Below are 6,239 nucleotides of genomic sequence, written 5' to 3'. Positions count from 1 at the left end.
GGTGGTGAGGATGCACCACGTGAGTAGGGTGAGAGGCCTGGAGACTCAACTGGCGTGGGCCATCTCCAAGGAGACAGCCAGGCTTTGTCCAGAGGGCATCCCCTACTGTGCCACCAAAGTGCAGTCCATCACTTGGATCCAGGTAAGATGGAAATACTACTGAAATAGTATTAGATTAGGCTTTTCTTCACTTATTCCATTTGGCCTTAACATGTATTCTCTCTCTGTTAGCGTGTGGCTGGCAGGGTGACCCACTATGCGTCTCACCTCCGCCACGAGACGTCTGTGGACGTGACGATTGGCTGCTACCAGGTAAATAAACAATTTCCTTTGTATATAGACTAGACATTACTGGGCATTTTTTCATTAGATTTGGTGTGTTTTCTAATAACGTGTGTGTAGTAAACAGGTGTGTTGTGTGTGTTTTGAGTAGCAGACTGATGTCTCAGTGGTGTACACCACTCTCCACATGGGGCTGGACGAGCTTCTCTCCTCTTCAGCGTGGTCGGAGGCTGCCTCCTTCTCTACGCCCACCACTCAGCAGTTCACTGACCCAGAGCCTGAGGGCCACAACTGCTATGAGGTCAGACGTTACACACACATACTATTGACTAGGAGCATTACGATCCTTCCATTGACCGATTGTTTGTCATGTCATTGCATTGGTCACTGATTTTGAATGCTTGTTTTGTTGTCGTAGGGCTGGGAGAAGGACCTGCTGCCTGAGGAGAGGGAGGTTCCTCTGCTAAAGTGAGTTCCTCTAAATGTCTGTGTAGTCTGGGCCTGTCAGATGCAGAAGGATAGTGGTCATAATGCTGTTATCCCCCATTGACTCTAATGGTTGACATGCTCCATTCCCTCCCTTCCACAGCCTCTACCTTACCACCAAGAGAGTGGAGGACATCGCCCTGAGGCTCGTCTCCCTGCGCCAGGCCTTCACTGTGAGTGGACCCACTTTTCTTTTTCTCTCTGTGACTTCTTGTTCTGTCTCCTAGAGGAAGATGTCTCACCCTAACTCTTCCCTAGACCCTGCTTGGTTCCACCCTGAGCAGGAACCATCTGTTTGTGGCGGGAAAGGTCCTCCTGGGCGCACTGGTTCAGGCCAACCACATGGTAACTCATTCTCTTTCAAGGGAAAGAGAGCGTCCCTGAGGGGAAATGTGTTCTGTTCACTAAAAGATGCTCTTTTCTTTGTCTGTCATAGGACGAGGCCAAGTTCATAAGTACCTATAATGAATTTGTGGACTACCTGAGTGACCCCTCCAAGCGGAATGACATTGAGAGGGAGCTGGCTGAGGCAAAGGTGAGTTCATGAACTCTTTCAAGTCTCACTGAGTTCTTCCACATGCATGTATTTTATACATCACAGTAGCTGATCAAATGAAATCATTCCTATTTTCTCCAAACATGTTTTCTTGTCCTAGATCCATCATATGAACATGATAGATGTCCTCTTTGAGCTGGTGCTGTTTGGGATGATGACAGCTCAGAAGTCCCTGATGGTGGTAAGTAGCATCTCACTGGTACATGTTTTGATATCTGTCTATTAGCAGTTTCACTTAAATTCCTCTCCTCTTTTCTCCTCCTTTGTTTCCTTTAGCACCCTGGTGGGTTCGTGGAGCGTCTGTACGCTCTCCTGTACTCCTTCCTGCCCACTGCTGCCAACATGGAGCCAGAGGCTGACAGATACCTGCTGCAGCTCAGTGTAAGAGTCTAGGTTACTTCCATATTCTTAGTGTACTTCCTTATTCATGGTTTACAGGGTTTCAATGCCATTTTAGGAGGAGTATTTCTGATTGTCTCTCTCCTCTTGATAAGCTAGTAACTCAGAGCCATTTTCTGTGTGTTGTGTGGTGTTCTCTTCAGGGCGGGCTGATGGCTCTGCTAGATGACATGTTTGGTCAGCAGCTGGCCTGGTACTTTAACCCAGAGTCTCTGGTCACTGAGCTCTCCAGCCTCCTGGAGTACCACTTGGAGAACCTCATGGCCAGCATGTAGTCCTACTGCAGGGACCATACTCCTTTCTCCTTCTCTCTCTCTTTTGAAGGAATTGAGGACTAAGTGCTTTGTTGAACCCTGATTAGTTTTTAACACCCATTAATTTAATGTATTCTCTTGTTTTCTCTCCCCACAGGATTCTTGTGACACTTTGCCACCCAACAGGGATCGAGACACCAATGCACTACATTACTTTGCATTGATTTTTACATTTTTAAATAAAATAAGTTGTAGTTCAAAAACATTTTGCTTTCTGTCTTTTCATTTATTTGATTTCATGACCTTTTCCTAGAGTTCTAATATTGATATTAGATTATTACATGAACAATGATGCTTTATTTGAAAATGGAAATAAAAACAATGTTTTGTTGATTTACAGATACTACAGGCCCACACTTTATATGGTTTTGTACTGTGTGTGATAGTGTACTATTTAAAAACATGTAGGAATACATACACTGAGTGCACAAAACATTAGGAACATTTCCTAATATTGAGTTGCACACCCTTTTCCCCTGAGAACAGCCTCAATTCGTCGGGGCATGGACTCTACAAGCTGCCCTAAGCGTTCCACAAGGATGCTGGCCCATGTTGTGTCAAGTTGGCTGGACGTCCTTTGGGTGGTGGACCATTCTTGAGACACATGGGGAAACTGTTGAGCATGAAAAAAACAGTGTTGCAGTTCTTGACACACTTAACCCGGTGCGCCTGGCACCTAATACCATACCCCGTTCAAAGACAGTTAAATCTTTTGTCTTGCCGATTCACCCTCTGAATGACACACACAATCCATGTCTCAATTCTCTCAAGGTTTTAAAATCTTTCTTTAATTCCCCTTCATCTACATTGATTGAAGCGGATTGAACAAGTGACATCAATAAGGGATCATAGCTTTCACTTGGTCAGTCTATGTCATGGAAAGAGCAGGTGTCCTCAATGTTTTGTATTATCACTGTGTGTAGTAACCTGGTACAGTATAAAGTATACCACTAGAGGGGATAATTGCTTCAGTCTTGAAAGTTACTTCTCACTATCCCTACTCTACATTAACAGTCTGCCATTATAGACTGAGGTAACTTGGGTATCTTAGTTTTTTATATGTCATTAATGTCTGAACCATTTACCATCTTTCCCACTGAAACCAGTAATGTTAACATTCATGTGAGAGAGGGTGTAGTAGTGCATACTGACCACTAGTTGGATCATAGTGTGGGTGGTGGTGTTCATGCAGGAACACAGAGGGTAGAGGCATTCTCCATCACAGTAGAAGTAGTGCTCAGTTAGTGCTAAATACGGCTGCTAGAATCCTGACTAGAACCCAAAAATTTGATCATATTACTCCAGTGCTAGCCTCTCTACACTGGCTTCCTGTCAAAGCAAGGGCTGATTTCAAGGTTTTACTGCTAACCTACAAAGCATTACATGGGCTTGCTCCTATCTATCTCTCTGATTTGGTCCTGCCGTACATACCTACACGTACGCTACGGTCACAAGACGCCGGCCTCCTAATTGTCCCTAGAATTTTTAAGCAAACAGCTGGAGGCAGGGCTTTCTCCTATAGAGCTCCATTTTTATGGAACGGTCTGCCTACCCATGTCAGAGACGCAAACTCGGTCTCAACCTTTAAGTCTCTACTGAAGACTCATCTCTTCAGTGGGTCATATGATTGAGTGTAGTCTGGCCCAGGAGTGGGAGGGTGAACGGAAAGGCTCTGGAGCAACGAACCACCCTTGCTGTCTCTGCCTGGCCGGTTCCCCTCTTTCCACTGGGATTCTCTGCCTCTAACCCTATTACAGGGGCTGAGTCACTGGCTTTACTGGGGCTCTCTCATGCCGTCCCTGGAGGAGGTGCGTCACCTGAGTGGGTTGAGTCACTGATGTGGTCATCCTGTCTGGGTTGGCGCCCCCCCCCCCCCCCCTTAAGTTGTGCCGTGGCGGAGGTCTTTGTGGGCTATACTCAGCCTTGTCTCAGGATGGTAAGTTGGTGGTTGAAGATATCCCTCTAGTGGTGTGGGGGCTGTGCTTTGGCAAAGTGGGTGGGGTTATATCCTTCCTGTTTGGCCCTGTCCGGGGGTGTCCTCGGAGTGGGCCACAGTGTCTCCTGACCCCTCCTGTCTCAGCCTCCAGTATTTATGCTGCAGTAGTTTATGTGTCGGGGGGCTAGGGTCAGTTTGTTATATCTGGAGTACTTCTCCTGTCCTATTCGGTGTCCTGTGTGAATCTAAGTGTGCGTTCTCTAATTCTCTCCTTCTCTCTTTCTCTCTCTCGGAGGACCTGAGCCCTAGGACCATGCCCCAGGACTACCTGACATGATGACTCCTTGCTGTCCCCAGTCCACCTGGCTGTGCTGCTGCTCCAGTTTCAACTGTTCTGCCTTATTATTATTCGACCATGCTGATCATTTATGAACATTTGAACATCTTGGCCATGTTCTGTTATAATCTCCACCCGGCACAGCCAGAAGAGGACTGGCCATCCCACATATGCTCTCTCTAATTCTCTCTTTCTTTCTCTCTCTCGGAGGACCTGAGCCCTAGGACCATGCCCCAGGAATACCTGACATGATGACTCCTTGCTGTCCCCAGTCCACCTGACTGTGCTGCTGCTCCAGTTTCAACTATTCTGCCTTATTATTATTCGACCATGCTGGTCATTTATGAACATTTGAACATCTTGACCATGTTTTGTTATAATCTCCACCCGGCACAGCCAGAAGAGGACTGGCCACCCCACATAGCCTGGTTCCTCTCTAGGTTTCTTCCTAGGTTTTGGCCTTTCTAGGGAGTTTTTCCTAGCCACCGTGCTTCTTCACCTGCATTGCTTGCTGTTTGGGGTTTTAGGCTGGGTTTCTGTACAGCACTTTGAGATATCAGCTGATGTACGAAGGGCTATATAAAATAAATTTGATTTGATTTGATTTGATTTAGAAGGCAGAGTAACCCGTAGGAGCCGATACTCAGTTAAAACGGAGAGAAATACCATATCTTGTCATTCGATTTCTTAGATAAATGACGAGAATAGACTGTCAGCCCCTCTCCTTGTTCGGGCGGCGTTCAGCGATCGACGTCACCGGCTTTCTAGCCATCGCCGTTCCATTATTCGTATATACACTTGTTTTGTCTTGTTTCCATACAGACCTGGTTTTCATTTCCCCAATTAAGCTACTTGTATTTAACCCTCTGATTTCCATCATGTGTTGTGTGTGTGTAATTGTTTTCATGCTCTACTTTTATGTTCTGTTTTTTGAGCGCGTTTGTTTCATGTAGTGCTCTCATTTTTTGGAACTATAATAAAGTGCGCCTGTTCATTATAATCTGCTCTCCTGCACTTCGCCTCCAATACACCTTCCTGACACTTTCTATGAGAAATACATGATAAAGAATGCAAAGAACATACTCTACAATGCACATCCTACACATGCCTTGCTTCCCTAAAAATACTGTGTTACAGCAAATAAGGTGGTACAATGTTAGCTCCTGATTATCTATTCAGTACAATGAGTAGTTAAGAGAGATAGAATCTCACTTTCCAGCCTTGTTCACTGAATCTCACATATAATTCATGTCTCTTACAAGCCTGACGCCCACTGTTGATATGGCTGTGAACTGAAAGGGACCAAAAAGTATGTTATGAACCAGGAAAGACTAATGTACACTTTGGATGCATTGGATTTCAAATTAAATGTAAACGCAATTTAAGTAATTTTGTAATTGGGATGAGCTATCCCTTTAAACTGTGCATAAAACAAGTTTAACTAGAAGACGAAAAACCAGTGTTGTCCCCTGACCTTGTATGGAAACTGGGCAAGGGCAGGTCGTATTTGGCCTTCTTCTTATGGGGTTGGGTTTCAGGGCGCGTGGGGGGCAACAGGGGGCCTGGCTGGCCCTGAAGAAGTTGGTTAGATGAGTACTTGAAGGCTTATATCTACAATTTGGAATGTTGGATGTTGATTTCGGGAGGCTTCCATCATGGAAAAAAGACCAGACCACTTTTTTGGTTAGTTAACCTAAACGAATCACGACCCTCTATAGAATAACAACAGTGACAACAGTTGACTGCTATTTAAGTAATAGATTGACTATCAAATCCATGTATTGGTGTGCGGCCATTGACTTTTATGGAGAGACCGACCCAAATTTTCTGTGCCAGTTCCTGGGCATTTCATTAACTCTGCATTCTAACTTCTGCGCATCCCAGCGCTTGGAAAAATCAATGGTACAAAACCTAAGATACTGACTGATC

At 45.2% G+C, this 6,239-nt stretch overlaps 2 long non-coding RNA genes across 2 annotated transcripts; both read left to right on the top strand.

Moving 5' to 3' along the window:
* Nucleotides 1–385: 385 nt before the first annotated feature.
* LOC149975529 (uncharacterized) lies at nucleotides 386–1,303 on the top strand. The gene is made up of 3 exons (XR_016488493.1): nucleotides 386–583; nucleotides 701–750; nucleotides 872–1,303. It is a non-coding gene; the product is annotated as an uncharacterized LOC149975529 (long non-coding RNA).
* A 121-nt stretch (nucleotides 1,304–1,424) lies between these two features.
* LOC149975528 (uncharacterized) lies at nucleotides 1,425–2,240 on the top strand. Its single transcript, XR_016488494.1, has 2 exons — nucleotides 1,425–1,505; nucleotides 1,601–2,240. It is a non-coding gene; the product is annotated as an uncharacterized LOC149975528 (long non-coding RNA).
* Nucleotides 2,241–6,239: the final 3,999 nt, after the last annotated feature.

The sequence above is a fragment of the Oncorhynchus mykiss genome, chromosome 18 (assembly GCF_057628025.1).
Source record: "Oncorhynchus mykiss isolate SJ-2025 chromosome 18, ASM5762802v1, whole genome shotgun sequence".
NCBI lineage: Eukaryota > Metazoa > Chordata > Actinopteri > Salmoniformes > Salmonidae > Oncorhynchus > Oncorhynchus mykiss.
Note: the sequence above shows the minus strand (reverse complement) of the source record. Positions and strands in the feature narration are given on the sequence as shown.